The 16,919-nt window shown below is 46.1% G+C and overlaps 1 protein-coding gene across 1 annotated transcript in view; it reads left to right on the plus strand.

The window, feature by feature from the left end:
- The window catches only part of LOC139372981 (receptor tyrosine-protein kinase erbB-4-like), a 560,371-nt gene that overhangs the window by 395,590 nt on the left and 147,862 nt on the right, over nt 1-16,919 (plus strand). The window lies entirely within an intron of this gene.

A 16,919-nucleotide genomic window follows, 5' to 3' on the forward strand; every position in this document is an offset into this window, starting at 1 on the left:
TAGAGAGCATTCAACTGGTTTTATGGAGTTTCATAAACTGGTATAATATGTGTTAGGGCGTGTGCCTGCCAGTGCGTATGTGTGTGTGTATATGCGCACACGTCTGTGGGTTTGAAATGGTGCATGTGGTGTGTGTGTGCGTGCCCGTATGTACTCCCACGTGTGCACGCTTTATGGCAACCACCGGGTGTAGCCCATGGGCTTTGAAGTGTCTCTAAAACACAGGCTACTGTAGACCATCAAGAGGATTCCAGATGACTCACTGCCTCAGAGGCCATGCAGGCCAATGGAAAAACAGCAACATCAAATCTCACAGAGAAGCACTGCCTGACCTGAGACTACCCCAGAACAGGTTAGTTTAGCTGACACTACCCCAGAACAGGTTAGTTTAGCTGACACTACCCCAGAACAGGTTAGTTTAGCTGACACTACCCCAGAACAGGTTAGTTTAGCTGACACTACACCAGAACAGGTTAGTTTATCTGACACTACCCCAGAACAGGTTAGTTTAGCTGACACTACCCCAGAACAGGTTAGTTTAGCTCATACTACCCCAGAACAGGTTAGTTTAGCTGACACTACCCCAGAGCAGGTTGGTTTAGCTGACACTACCCCAGAACAGGTTAGTTTATCTGACACTACCCTAGAACAGGTTAGTTTAGCTGACACTACCCCAGAACAGGTTAGTTTAGCTGACACTGCCCCAGAACAGGTTAGTTTAGCTCATACTACCCCAGAACAGGTTAGTTTAGCTGACACTACCCCAGAACAGGTTAGTTTAGCTGACACTACCCCAGAACAGGTTAGTTTAGCTCATACTACCCCAGAACAGGTTAGTTTAGCTCATACTACCCCAGAACAGGTTAGTTTAGCTGACACTACCCCAGAACAGGTTAGTTTAGCTGACACTACCCCAGAACAGGTTAGTTTAGCTGACACTACCCCAGAACAGGTTAGTTTATCTGACACTACCCCAGAACAGGTTAGTTTAGCTGACACTACCCCAGAACAGGTTAGTTTAGCTGACACTACCCCAGAACAGGTTAGTTTAGCTGACACTACCCCAGAACAGGTTAGTTTAGCTGACACTACCCCAGAACAGGTTAGTTTAACACTACCCCAGAACAGGTTAGTTTAGCTGATACTACCCCAGAACAGGTTAGTTTAGCTCACACTACCCCAGAACAGGTTAGTTTAGCTACCCCAGAACAGGTTAGTTTAGCTCATACTACCCCAGAACAGGTTAGTTTATCTGCCTACCCCAGAACAGGTTAGTTTATCTGACACTACCCCAGAACAGGTTAGTTTATCTGACACTACCCTAGAACAGGTTAGTTTAGCTCATACTACCCCAGAACAGGTTAGTTTAGCTCATACTACCCCAGAACAGGTTAGTTTATCTGACACTACCCCAGAACAGGTTAGTTTAGCTGACACTACCCCAGAACAGGTTAGTTTAGCTCATACTACCCCAGAACAGGTTAGTTTAGCTCATACTACCCCAGAACAGGTTAGTTTAGCTGACACTACCCCAGAACAGGTTAGTTTATCTGACACTACCCCAGAACAGGTTAGTTTAGCTGACACTACCCCAGAACAGGTTAGTTTAGCTGACACTACCCCAGAACAGGTTAGTTTAGCTGACACTGCCCCAGGACTGTTTAGTTTAGCTCATACTCCCCAGAACAGATGCACTACCAATGACTCACTCAATCCCTCCCTGTACAGGGAGACTCAAATTAGTAGTGGCGTTAGACTATGTGTGATACACACACAGATAGTCAGCGTATGCAGCAGTCCCTGATCCTTCAGAACAGATAACTACAGCCAACTGCTCATCAAATGTGATCCCAGAAAAACAAAACAAATAGAAAAATTACGAGACATTGCTACAATTCAAAGCTACAAATGTCCCTTCAGATCTGTGCCTTCCTATCTGCTCATTGGGTAAGAAAAGAAAGAAAACAGACTGGAAAGGCCCTGGTTGTAAACCCATGTAAGAAGCTCTGAAAGACCCTGGTTATAAACCCATGTAAGAAGCTCTGAAAGACCCTGGTTATAAACCCATGTAAGAAGCTCTGAAAGACCCTGGTTATAAACCCATGTAAGAAGCTCTGAAAGACCCTGGTTATAAACCCATGTAAGAAGCTCTGAAAGACCCTGGTTGTAAACCCATGTAAGAGGCTCTGAAATACCCTGGTTATTAACCCATGTAAGAAGCTCTGAAAGACCCTGGTTATAAACCCATGTAAGAAGCTCTGAAAGACCCTGGTTATAAACCCATGTAAGAAGCTCTGAAAGACCCTGGTTGTAAACTCATGTAAGAGGCTCTGAAATACCCTGGTTATTAGCCCATGTAAGAAGCTCTGAAAGACCCTGGTTATAAACCCATGTAAGAAGCTCTGAAAGACCCTGGTTATTAACCCATGTAAGAAGCTCTGAAAGGCCCTGATTATAAACCCATGTAATAAGCTCTGAAAGACCCTGGTTGTCAACCCATGTAAGAAGCTCTGAAAGACCCTGGTTATAAACCCATGTAAGAAGCTCTGAAAAACCCTGGTTGTAAATCCATGTAAGAAGCTCTGAAATACCCTGGTTATAAACCCATGTAAGAAGCTCTGAAAGGCCCTGGTTGTAAACCCATGTAAGAAGCTCTGAAAGACCCTGGTTGTAAACGCATGTAAGAAGCTCTGAAAGGCCCTGGTTGTAAACCCATGTAAGAAGCCTAACATGCAGCAGAGATGGATGGGGTATGTCTTTAGCGTGGGGGGTTAATAGCTGTAATTTGTAGGAGGCATGTTGTCATGTTGTCTCTGCTAAGTCTTTCCTGTGGGGCTCCTAGACCCTCCATCGAGCCCTCTCATGGCCCCATCTGGTCCACATTAGTACCCAAGCATGAGGTTCCAGGACCTGAATACTTGTGGACACACACTGGGCCTAACTGGAGGAATGACCACAACACCCCCTGGTCAATGGGTCGGCATGTCAGATCTGTCAGATCAATATCTCACACTGATTAGTCTTTTGTCAAATAATAATATAATAATATATGCCATATACTTCCAAAGCCATTTACAGTCATGCATGTATACATTTTTCATATGGGTGGTCCCAGACGGAATCCACTCCACGGGCCTTTGGCCTAAAAAGCACCATCCTCTACCAACTGAGCTACACGGGACCAATTTGTCAGTGTCTCATAGGGAAGGAAGTGTTCATCTTCTCATCAGCCATTGGTTCATTACTAAAGGGAGTGTGAGGTTTAGCAGATAATGATTCACAGATCTAGAGCAGTGAGGACACACGTGTCACTGTAACTGAGAGAAGAGGTCGTCTCTGGAAGTCATCATCCCAGCAGACAGAGGTTAGAGACAGCTGTAAAGTCTCTGGAAGTCATCAGCCCAGCAGACAGAGGTTAGAGACAGCTGTAAAGTCTCTGGAAGTCATCAGCCCAGCAGACAGAGGTTAGAGACAGCTGTAAAGTCTCTAGAAGTCATCAGCCCAGCAGACAGAGGTTAGAGACAGCTGTAAAGTCTCTGGAAGTCATCAGCCCAGCAGACAGAGGTTAGAGACAGCTGTAAAGTCTCTGGAAATCATCAGCCCAGCAGACAGCTGCAAAGGACTTTTACTGCCCTGGAGAGGATGCCACACACACGCTCGCGCACACATACATAGGTGATCAGGCCTACCACTGTTGTGTCATCAGCAAACTTAATGATGGTGTTGGAGTCATGTTTGGCCACACAGTCATGGATGAACAGGGAGTACAGGAGGCGACTAAGTACACACCCCTGAGGGGCCGCAGTGTTAAGGATCAGTGTGGCAGACGTGTTGTTGCCTTCCCTTACCACCTGGGGGCGGCCCATCCGGAAGTCCAGGATCCAGTTGCTGAGGGAGGTGTTTAGTCCCAGGGTCCTTAGCTTAGTGATGAGCTTCGTGGGCACTATGGTGTTGAACGCTGAGCTGTTGTCAATTAACGGCATTCTCACATAGGCATTTATTTTGTCCAGGTGGGAAAGGGCAGTGTGGAATGCGATTGAGATTGCGTAATCTGTGGATCTGTTGGGGCGGTATGCAAATTGGAGTGGGTCTAGGGTATCCGGGAGGATGCTGTTGATGTGAGCCATGACCAGCCTTCCAAAGTACTTAATGGCTTTAGAGGAGAGTACTACGGGGCAGTAGTCATTTAGGCAGGTTACTTTTGCTTCCTTAGGTACAGGGACTATGGTGGTCTGGAGAGGTTGAAAATGTCAGTGAAGACACTTGCCAGTTGGTCCGTGCATGCTTTGAGTACATGTCCTGGTAATCTATCTGGCTTTGTGAATGTTGACTTGTTTATTAATAAAGGTCTTGCTCACATCGGCTACCGAGAGCATTATCACACAGTCATCCAGAAAAGCTGGTGAACTCGTGCATGCTTCAGTGTTGCTTGCCTCGAAGCGAGCATAAAAGGCATTTAGCTTGTCTGGTAGGCTCGCGTCACTGGGCAGCTCGCGTCTGGGTTTCGTAAGAGTTTTCAAGCCCTTTCACATCCGACGATCGTCAGAGCCGGTGTAGTAGGATTCTTAATCCTGTATTGACGCTTTGCTTGTTTGATGGTTCGTCTGAGGGCATAGTGGGATTACTTATAGGCGTCCGGATTAGTGTCCTGCTCCTTGAAAGCGGAAGCTCTAGCCTTTAGCTCGATGTGGATGTTGCCTGTAATGCATGGCTTCTGGTTGTGATATGTACGTACGGTCACTGTGGGGTGGTCTTCGTCGATACCCTTATTGATGAGGCCAATGACTGAGGTGTTATACTCCTCAATGTCCATTGGATGAATCCCAGAACATATTCCAGTCTGTGCTATCAAAACATGTTGGCAAGTAAAACGGAAGGCAGTGGGAGTTTACTCGCTCACCTACGGATTCTCAAAAGGCAGCCCGATCTGCGTCCTCTTTTCCTCCGTCTTTTCTTCACGCAAATGATGGAGATCTGGGCCGGTTCCCGGGAGAGCAGCAAATCTTTCTCGTTGGACTCGTTAAAGGAAAAAGCTTCTTCCAGTTTGTGGTGAATAATCCCAGTTCGGATGTTCTTTTCGGTCATAAGAGACGGTAGCACACCCAATGGAACCAACAAAAATTCTCAATCAAGGTACTTTCACCATGGCCACCCTGACATACAAATGACCCCTTCTAAATATTTCTAATAACAAGCATGTCATTCATTATGCAAGATATGGGCTGCTACATCCTTGATCGATTGACGGTCTAAAAAGCAAAGACCACTTCAACCACTGGGAGACCCCACCACTGGGAGACCCCACAACTGGGAGACCCCACCACTGGGAGACCCCACCACTGGGAGACCCCACCACTGGGAGACCCCACCACTGGGTAATAGTTGTACCTTGAAGTGAGCAGTATGTATTAAATCAGAGTGAGAGGCTATTGGATTTTCCACTCGCTGGAAGGAAGTGGATGTGAAGATCTATAGGTCATCCTCAAAGGAATATGACAGCTGTCTTACATATGTCAGACCTAGCAGAGTATGTGTGTGTTTGTGTGTTCAGCAGATACCGTACCTTAACACTAATCATTTCCTGTACTAATGTGGTCCAAGTACAAGGTCACTATTTAGTGAAAGTGAGTAGTTTGAGTAGTCCATTATGAACAATGATCAATGTGATCTAGTCAACAAATATTAACCCCATATAGATGTGAACTACTATAAACTATATTTTAATCAAATATTAATAAAAACTCAATCTTTATCAACCAAATACATTATACTTGGGTTTGCTGGTTGTCTGTTTCTAGACTTGCACAACTCTGCGGTGATGAGCTACAATACAAGTCAATGCCAACTTTGTCTCCATGTAACTGAACGACCCAGTAACCATGGCTACCACAAATCCAGTTTATCAGACCCAAGGCAAGCCAATCATAGTTGTTATTGGGACTTTGTTTACAACCAGTTAGAAAGTGAGAGAAAGGGAGATAAAGGAAGAGAGAGAGAAACAGACATAGAGAGGAGGAGAGAAAGACAGAGGGATAGAGGAAGAAGAAGAGTGAGGGTGTGACCGTAAAAGGGAGAGTGGGGGAAGAGAGACTCCTCTGCAGTCTGCATCAATGATGACAGCAATCTCTCAGGCTCTGTGAAGCACATGTCAATCTCCCCTGCCAACACACCACAACATCCTCTGTGCTATTGGAAGCAGAATGACTTCAAGAAACTGGAATGTCCTTCCTTGCTATGAATAGTTCTTAACCTCTGACCTTGCGGTATCAAGTAACATTATCTAACATAACCTTTATAAAGGCTAAATAACCAAGGCCAAAAGTGAAACACGAAGAAAGTTAGAACTCAGCCACAAGCTAGCTATCCTATCTCCTCCACTTTGTGTCAATCACCTGTGAAAAGAAAAACAGATATATAGATAGAGAAAGAGACAGACAGAGACAGATGGTGCTGGTGGTGCATCAGTCATCAACCACTGAGGGACGCTGCACCAAGAATGCACCCTTGTGACATCCTCTTTCCATGGCTCTGTCACACTGACTCAACTCATCACTACTGCAGACTGAGGGGAATGATGCTGGGCAGGACCAACTGGGGTTGTGTGTGTGTGTGTGTGTGTGTGTGTGTGTGTGTGTGTGTGTGTGTGTGTGTGTGTGTGTGTGTGTGTGTGTGTGTGTGTGTGTGTGTGTGTGTGTGTGTGTGTGTGTGTGTGTGTGTGTGTGTGTGTGTGTGTGTGTGTGTGTGTGTGTGTGTGTGTGTGTGGTGTGTGTGACTGAGACTGTGTATGTTTTCACTAGCTCAGATATGAATGCAGAGAAAAAGGGTTTAATCTTCTAGCTCTTTCCTTCATGTTTTGGGTCAAGCCTGATTCACATGTGATGCTGCAGTCTCTCTCCACACAGGAAATAGCTGGCCTTGCCATGGAAACATACAAGTTTGAGTTAAAATCACAGATTTTACATACACTGGTATGTCGATAGTTCTGTAAGCCCCATTGAATAAAAGCAGCTGCTAAATGACCATATTTATTTATTTACTGCATTGCCTTAGTTGTTGGCTAGACAGATAGAGGCAGAGAGACAGTGGAAGTCCGGGAGTAACAGAGAAAAGCATGCTCACTCCAAAAGAGGGGGAGCACAACTCATAGCTAAGCTAATGCTAGCAGCAGTACCTCGGACACCACATTTTTTAATTGCCCCGCTAACACCCTGGCTAACAGCGTCTGACACTCCAGTGCAGAGCAGGGTAGAGGTGAGGGGTCATTAAGCAATGTAGTAGTGAACTCCAGTATTGTGAGAGGTCATCCTGAAAGACAGCTCCAGTATTGTGAGAGGTCATCCTGAAAGACAGCTCCAGTATTGTGAGGGGTCATCCTGAAAGACAGCTCCAGTATTGTGAGAGGTCATCCTGAAAGACAGCTCCAGTATTGTGAGAGGTCATCCTGAAAGACAGCTCCAGTATTGTGAGAGGTCATCCTGAAAGACAGCTCCAGTATTGTGAGGGGTCATCCTGAAAGACAGCTCCAGTATTGTGAGAGGTCATCCTGAAAGACAGTTTCAGTATTGTGAGGGGTTATCCTGAAAGACAGCTCCAGTATTGTGAGGTCATCCTGAAAGACAGCTCCAGTATTGTGAGAGGTCATTCTGAAAGACAGCTCCAGTATTGTGAGAGGTCAATCTGAAAGACAGCTCCAGTATTGTGAGGGGTCATCCTGAAAGACAGCTCCAGTATTGTGAGGGGTCATTCTGAAGGACAGCTCCAGTATTGTGAGAGGTCATCCTGAAAGACAGCTCCAGTATCGTGAGAGGTCATCCTGAAAGACAGCTCCAGTATTGTGAGAGGTCATCCTGAAAGATAACTACTTTGTACTGAGCTCATCTCCTCTGGGAGAAGGGGTCTTTGACCCTGCGATGAAAATGGAGGAGGGTGTGTGTGTGTGCATGTGTGCATGTGTTTGTGAGTGTGTGTGTGTGTCACTTTGGAGTGGATGAGGGTAGAAGCAGTGGGGACCCTGGGGAGGGTTCCCCTACCAGGGAGCAAGTGGAGTGGGAAAGGGGGCTGTCACGTGGGCCCTAAAGCATGGAGCAGATGGCCTGAGATTAGCATGTGAATGAGGGTAGGACTGAAGACAGAGCCTTGGGGGCCCCTGGTAGTGGTGCCCCTGTTCAAAAACACTGTCTGTGATAGGTCAGCCCAGAGAATCTTCAGAGAAGCCTAATTTGTGTTTATCAATGACATGAGAAGAAGTGTTGGGTTGTAGAGGACTGCAGAGACCATAGCCTGGTTCCAGATCTCTTTGTGCTGTATCGCCAACTTGTTGTAAATGCCCATGACCATAGGAGTTGGATATACAGCACAAACAGACATGGTACCAGACTAGAAACAGATATGGTACCAGACTAGAACCAGATATGGTACCAGGCTAGAAACAGATATGGTCCCAGACTAGAAACAGATATGGTCCCAGACTAGAACCAGATATGGTCCCAGACTAGAAACAGATATGGTCCCAGACTAGAACCAGATATGGTCCCAGACTAGAAACAGATATGGTCCCAGACTAGAAACAGATATGGTCCCAGACTAGAACCAGATATGGTCCCAGACTAGAAACATATATGGTACCAGGCTAGAAATGCCTCTTTGGCAACATGTTTTATTCTTAGATCCACACCCTGAAAGCACAACACACCTGTCTTGAGAGCCATGTAGCCAACACATTGTACAGCGAGCACAAAGTGACGTAACATCAAAACAACACACTGTATGTAGGCTAATGTATCCATATCTGTGGCCGACGCCTACCTCAGGAGTGCTAGCTAGCTCATCAAAGCTAGCTAACGACTGGCAAGACATGTCAGGGATGCTGATCGCATCAGACCACATACCAGTGACAGCCTGAGCAGCTTTGCAGTCCGACTCTGTCACCGCACACACCATGATACATCATACATCACAGAGACAGACAGTAAATGTGTGGCGAATCAAAGCAGACCCAACAACAACAACAACGCTGAGATATATTTGTGCTGTCAGTACCTTGAGATATGCTTTTAGGAAATCTGCTTTTATACATTCCTCAGATACACTCTAAAGTGGCTATCATTCTGTCATCGAAGCTATCTTTCTGTCATCGAAGCTATCTTTCTGTCATCGAAGCCTTCTTCCAAATCTTTAACTATTGCTGTCAAGAGACACCAGAGGAGGTGACTTTTGAGAATGTCCTTGGCACACTGGGTAGAAAAAGGACACAGTGACCAAATAGCCACATTGTTGCATGTAATGGACAGCACAGCGCTGCAGGCTCTGTAAACCAAACTCCACACGGTCACTGCAAAAGCCCACAAAATCCATCAGCAGGGTTTATCGAGGGAGGTAAACACCAGAGGACAGTTTTGTTGTTCCCGAGAGGCTAAGAATCCAGAGGAACGTTAGAGAGGGATAAAGTGTTCAGTGTCTCAGATTCCCCAAATACTCATGTAAAAAGACACAAAGACAACATGGACCATGGATAGATGAAAGCTATTGGCTAGCTCTCGTTGTCACACAAGGAAGTTGTAATCCTTCCTGAAGCCATCGGTCCTGTTCAAGAGACAGTCAGCTAGGAGAACAGCAGCCCCTCCCAGGAGAGAGTTCTCACACTGTTTATGGAGCGACAGGCCAGGACATAAAGCTAATGACCCTAGTGGTATTATATTGGGATTTATGATGCTGAAAATAATGAGGCTACATGTACAGAGGAGTTCAAGCGTCAGAACGCCCCCTTCTCCCCCTCTACTTGAATATACACACACACACACACACACACACACACACACACACACACACACACACACACACACACACACACACACGCACACACAAACACACACAGAAATATGCACAGGCATACATAGAGACAGAGTCAGAGAGACATGCAGACAGACAGTCTCCTAGGCTCAGTCCCTTACTGTCAGCAGTCACCAGCTCCAAGCCATCTGCATTGATCTATTTTGTGTGTTCCTGTGCAGCAAACACACACCCTGATAGGTCCAGTCAAAGGTTTGATTTTGCTTCACCTTGTCTGCTTGGGTATTCCAGACAGCAACCTCTTGCTCTTTTGCTCTACCTGCCGTCCAATACCGGCATGGCACAAGGTTCAAGTGAGAGCGGCTAGAGCGCCAACGGACCCTAACACAGATCACTGTCGAACTAACACTACTCTGAGGTCAGTTTGGGGGTGACGTTCTTCACTCCATAGTCAATTTACCATGGTAACACCAATAAGAGGAGAGTCCACTCAAGGGTCATAGGGCAATCGTTTGATTTAATCAGGGAATTCTTGGACTCACTATTTGTCCTGTGAGATTGAAACGAATGTGCTATGAAGAGGTTACAAAGCATTGTAACACCTGTCAAAAACATCTAGAGTAGAGTAGTGTTCAGTAGTGTAGTGTTCAGTAGTGTAGAGTCGAGTAGTGTAGTGTAGAGTAGTGTTCAGTAGTGTAGAGTAGAGTAGTGTTCAGTAGTGTAGAGTAGAGTAGTGTTCAGTAGTGTAGAGTAGAGTAGTGTTCAGTAGTGTAGAGTAGAGTAGTGTTCAGTAGTGTAGAGTAGAGTAGTGTTCAGTAGTGTAGAGTAGAGTAGTGTTCAGTAGTGTAGAGTAGAGTAGTGTTCAGTAGTGTAGAGTAGAGTAGTGTTCAGTAGTGTAGAGTAGAGTAGTGTTCAGTAGTGTAGTGTAGGGTAGTGTTCAGTAGTGTAGTGTAGAGTAGTGTTCAGTAGTGTAGTGTTCAGTAGTGTAGTGTAGAGTAGTGTTCAGTTGTGTAGTGTAGGGTAGTGCTCAGTAGTGTAGAGTAGTGTTCAGTAGTGCAGTGTTCAGTAGTGTAGTGTAGGGTAGTGTTCAGTAGTGTAGTGTAGAGTAGTGTTCAGTAGAGTAGAGTAGTGTTCAGTAGTGTAGTGTAGAGTAGTGTTCAGTAGTGTAGAATAGTGTTCAGTAGTGTAGTGTAGTGTAATGTAGAGTAGTGTTCAGTAGAGTAGTGTTCAGTAATGTAGGGTAGTGTTCAGTAGTGTAGAGTAGAGTAGTGTTCAGTAGAGTAGTGTTCAGTAGTGTAGTGTAGAGTAGTGTTCAGTAGAGTAGTGTAGTGTTCTGTAGAGTAGTGTTCAGGAAAGTAGAGTAGAGTAGTGTTCAGTAGAGTAGAGTAGTGTTCAGTAGAGTAGAGTAGAGTAGTGTTCAGTAGAGTAGAGTAGTGTTTAGTAGAGTAGAGTAGTGTTCAGTAGAGTAGTGTTCAGTAGAGTAGAGTAGAGTAGTGTTCAGTAGAGTAGAGTAGAGTAGAGTAGTGTTTAGTAGAGTAGAGTAGTGTTCAGTAGAGTAGTGTTCAGTAGAGTAGAGTAGTGTTTAGTAGAGTAGAGTAGTGTTCAGTAGAGTAGTGTTCAGTAGAGTAGAGTAGAGTAGTGTTCAGTAGAGTAGAGTAGAGTAGAGTAGTGTTTAGTAGAGTAGAGTAGTGTTCAGTAGAGTAGTGTTCAGTAGAGTAGAGTAGAGTAGTGTTCAGTAGAGTAGAGTAGTGTTCAGTAGAGTAGAGTAGTGTTCAGTAGAGTAGTGTTCAGTAGTGTAGAGTAGAGTAGTGTTCAGTAGAGTGGTGTTCAGTAGAGTAGTGTTCAGTAGAGTAGTGTTCAGTAGAGTAGTGTAGAGTAGTGTTCAGTAGAGTAGAGTAGAGTAGTGCAGAGTAGAGTATTGTTCAGTAGAGTAGAGTAGTGTTCAGTAGAGTAGTGTTCAGTATAGTAGAGTAGAGTAGAATAGTGTACTGTAGAGTAGAGTAGAGTATTGTTCAGTAGTGTAGAGAAGAGGATATACAGAGTGTTTTGGGGTAGCCTGCCCCTGCTGTATATCTCTCTGCCCTCTGGCTCCATCTAAATAGTAGACAGAGATACACAGAGACCCTATATATCCAGACAGAGATACACAGAGGCCCTATAGATCCAGACAGAGATACACAGAGGCCCTATAGATCCAGACAGAGATACACAGAGGCCCTATAGATCCAGACAGAGATACACAGAGGCCCTATAGATCCAGACAGAGATACACAGAGGCCCTATAGATCCAGACAGAGATACACAGAGGCCCTATAGATCCAGACAGAGATACACAGAGGCCCTATAGATCCAGACAGAGATACACAGAGGCCCTATAGATTGAGTAAGCCTCAAAGGGCTGATCCCTCAAGGCTCTTGTTTCCATGGCAGGCGTTGTCGTGGTGACAGAGACACTTGTGGCCGCACACTGGACACTAGGCAGTCAACACTTTACAGAGATCAGGGGGTTGTAGCTAGAGGAGGACATGCCAATACAGAGTGGAGGGCTGACTACCGTACTACTACTAATAAGGGTGCAGGACAAGTCTAGTGCCAAGATGAGAGTGTGAGAGCCTGTGTATTGGGGTGTCCAGGAAACAACTCCTTACAAGTCCCACAATACTTATTTTGTAAGCCAACCTGGCCAGCATCCAAAGGCCGCGCACGCGCGTGCAACACACACACACACACACACACACACACACACACACACACACACACAGCTGCTGTGTTAAAACGGTCTTATAAAAGCCTGCAGGAATGTCATGTAATGTTGCAGTGCATTCAGACCCTCCCATCTGGTCCTGTGTTTCACACTGACTTAATAGAGGGACTCTCTGTGCACTGCCACCGAATTAGGGCTTCTCTCTCTCACACTCTCTCACACTCTCTCACACACACACACACACACACACACACACACACACACACACACACACACACACACACACACACACACACACACACACACACACACACACACACACACACATACAGAAGAGAGGTCTTCAACATGAGGTATTGGGAAGCGCCTGACTCTTGAGCAGAAATGTGCCCTACATCCCCAGGGAGTCGACAGGAAGGAATTATTTCCATGTTGCACGCTGGTTTCCCCCAAACCTTTCCACAACATTTTACCAAAAAAACACATTCACACATAAAAAGCATGACATTGCCTATCAAGTGGTTGGCGAAACTCGACATGAGTGATATAGTGAACAATGTGGGGACGACCAACAAAGGGGTTCATTCACTGTTGAATGAGAGGCCAGCCGCTTTCCACATCTTGCCCAAGCAGGATATTTACTGCTGTCTGTGAACTGTTGCAGAGGGTTAGTGAAAACAAGCGGCGCTGTTTAGCCTCCAACATCTGGAAGCCATAAAGGCTGAATGGCTACGGTAGGCTATTTACACTAGGCTAACTAACAGCAGGGCCTGGGGCCAGAGATCCTGGGAGCTAGACTCATTATCGGTTTCTTACCCACCAGTGGACTGGGGGCACAAGCAGGACGAAGACGAGACCTCCTGTCACTCTCCTTCTCCTCTCTCTCTCTGCTGTCACTCTCCTTCTCCTCTCTCTCTCTGCTGTCACTCTCATTCTCCTCTCTCTCTCTCTGCTGTCACTCTCCTCCTCTCTCTCTCTGCTGTCACTCTCCTTCTCCTCTCTCTCTCTCTGCTGTCACTCTCCTCTCTCTCTCTGCTGTCACTCTCCTTCTCCTCTCTCTCTGCTGTCCCTCTCCTTCTCCTCTGCTGTCACTCTCCTTCTCCTCTCTCTCTCTGCTGTCACTCTCCTTCTCCTCTCTCTCTGCTGTCACTCTCCTTCTCCTCTCTCTCTCTGCTGTCACTCTCCTTCTCCTCTCTCTCTCTCTACTGTCAGTCTCCTCCCCTCTCTCTCTGCTGTCACTCTCCTTCTCCTCTCTCTCTCTGCTGTCACTCTCCTCCTCTCTCTCTCTCTGCTGTCACTCTCCTCCTCTCTCTCTCTGCTGTCACTCTCCTCCTCTCTCTCTCTGCTGTCACTCTCCTTCTCCTCTCTCTCTGCTGTCACTCTCCTTCTCCTCTCTCTCTCTGCTGTCACTCTCCTTCTCTCTCTCTCTGCTGTCACTCTCCTTCTCCTCTCTCTCTCTGCTGTCACTCTCCTCCTCTCTCTCTGCTGTCACTCTCCTTCTCCTCTCTCTCTCTGCTGTCACTCTCCTTCTCCTCTCTCTCTCTGCTGTCACTCTCTCTCCTTCTCTCTCTCACTCTCTCCTCTCTCTCTGCTGTCACCCTCCTTCTCCTCTCTCTCTCTGCTGTCACTCTCCTCCTCTCCCTCTCTGCTGTCACTCTCCTTCTCCTCTCTCTCTCTCTCTGCTGTCACTCTCCTTCTCTCCCTCTCTGCTGTCACTCTCCTCTCTCTCTCTGCTGTCACTCTACTCCTCTCTCTCTCTGCTGTCACTCTCCTTCTCCTCTCCCTCTCTCTCTGCTGTCACTCTCCTTCTCTCCCTCTCTGCTGGCACTCTCCTTATCCTCTCTCTCTCTGCTGTCACTCTCCTCCTCTCTCTCTCTGCTCACTCTCCTTCTCCTCTCTCTCTCTCTCTGCTGTCACTCTCCTCCTCTCCCTCTCTGCTGTCACTCTCCTTATTCTCTCTCTCTCTCTGCTGTCACTCTCCTTTTCCTCTCTCTCTCTCTGCTGTCACTCTCCTTCTCCTCTCTCTCTCTCTCTGCTGTCACTCTCCTCCTCTCTCTCTCTCTGCTGTCACTCTCCTTCTCCTCTCTCTCTCTGCTGTCACCCTCCTTCTCCTCTCTCTCTCTCTGCTGTCACTCTCCTCCTCTCTCTCTGCTGTCACTCTCCTTCTCCTCTCTCTCTCTGCTATCACTCTCCTTCTCCTCTCTCTCTGCTGTCACCCTCCTTCTGCTGTCACTCTACTCCTCTCTCTCTCTGCTGTCACTCTCCTTCTCCTCTCTCTCTCTCTCTGCTGTCACTCTCCTTCTCCTCTCTCTCTCTCTGCTGTCACTCTCCTCCTCTCTCTCTCTCTGCTGTCACTCTCCTTCTCCTCTCTCTCTCTGCTGTCACCCTCCTCCTCTCTCTCTCTGCTGTCACTCTCCTCCTCTCTCTCTGCTGTCACTCTCCTTCTCCTCTCTCTCTCTGCTGTCACTCTCCTTCTCCTCTCTCTCTCTGCTGTCACCCTCCTTCTCCTCTCTCTCTCTGCTGTCGCTCTCCTCCTCTCTCTCTCTGCTGTCACTCTCCTCCTCCTCCTTTCATTCTCCTCTCTCTCTGCTGTCACTCTCCTCTCACTCTCCTCCTCCTCCTTTCATTCTCCTCTCCTCCTCTCCTCTCACTCACTCTCCTCTTCCTCTCCTATAACTCTCGTCCTCTCCTATCACTATCCTCCTCTCCTCTCCTCTCCTCTCCTCTCCTCTCCTCTCCTCTCCTCTCCTCTCCTCTCCTCTCCTCTCCTCTCCTCCTGTCCTTTCACTCCTCTCCTCTCCTCTCCTCTCCTCCTGTCCTACCACTCTCATCTTCTCCTCTCCTATCACTCTCCTCTCCTCTCCTATCACTCTCCTCTCCTCTCCTCTCCTCTCCTCTCATTCTCTTCTTCTCCTCTCTCCTCTCCTATCATTCTCCTCCACTCCTCTCCTTTAACTCTCCTTTCCATGTGTTTTCTTGATGAGAGTCTGGAGGAACCAGTTCCTAAAATAGAAACACATATTGTGAAGAATGTGTTAATGAGTAGTTGTCTGCATGTTTGTGCTCTAACGGAGAGGTCTGGAAGGAGGACACACTGAAGCCACAGAGGATGTCATCACAAAGTATGAAACACTTGAAGAGATAAATCCACAGTGAGACATATAGAACATCGTCCTATAGGGCCCAGTAGGACATACAGAACATCGTCCTATAGGGCCCAGTAGGATATACAGTACATCGTCCTATACACCCCAGTAGGACATACAGTACATCGTCCTATAGACCCCAGGTGGACATACAGAACATTGTCATATAGACCCCAGTAGGACATACAGAACATCGTCCTATACACCCCAGTAGGACATACAGTACATCGTCCTAGAGGGCCCAGTAGGACATACAGAACATCGTCCTATAGACCCCAGTAGGACATACAGTACATCGTCCTAGAGGGCCCACACAACCCTGTGACACAATTGTAAACAAGACTAGTGTTTCTGCTTTTGAGAGATATTTTCATAAACAGGTGGTACATGCATGTGGTTGTACAATACCTATATGACATTGGTAGCAGGTGATATGACATTGGTAACAGGTAATATGACATTGGTAATGGGTAATATGACACTGGTAACAGGTAATATGACATTGGTAACAGGTAATATGACATTGGTAACAGGTAATATGACATTGGTAACAGGTAAGATGACATTGGTAATGGGTAATATGTCATTGGTAACATGTAATATGACATTGGTAACAGGTAAGATGACATTGGTAACAGGTAAGATGACATTGGTAACAGGTAAGATGACATTGGTAATGGGTAATATGTCATTGGTAACATGTAATATGACATTGGTAATGGGTAATATGACATTGGTAATGGGTAATATGACATTGGTAATGGGTAATATGACATTGGTAATGGGTAATATGACATTGGTAATGGGTAATATGACATTGGTAACAGGTAATGTGACATTGGTAATGGGTAATATGACATTGGTAATGGGTAATATGACATTGGTAATGGGTAATATGACATTGGTAATGGGTAATATGACATTGGTAACAGGTAATATGACATTGGTAACAGGTAATATGACATTGGTAATGGGTAATATGACATTGGTAATGGGTAATGTGACATTGGTAATGGGTAATGTGACATTGGTAACAGGTAATATGACATTGGTAACAGGTAATATGACATTGGTAATGGGTAATATGACATTGGTAACAGGTAATATGACATTGGTAACAGGTAATATGACATTGGTAACAGGTAATGTGACATTGGTAATGGGTAATATGACATTGGTAACAGGTAATATGACATTGGTAACAGGTAATATGACATTGGTAATGGGTAATATGAAATTGGTAACAGGTAATATGTCATTGGTAACAGGTAATATGACAT

This window comes from Oncorhynchus clarkii, chromosome 18, assembly GCF_045791955.1.
Source record: "Oncorhynchus clarkii lewisi isolate Uvic-CL-2024 chromosome 18, UVic_Ocla_1.0, whole genome shotgun sequence".
Taxonomy (NCBI): Eukaryota; Metazoa; Chordata; class Actinopteri; order Salmoniformes; family Salmonidae; genus Oncorhynchus; species Oncorhynchus clarkii.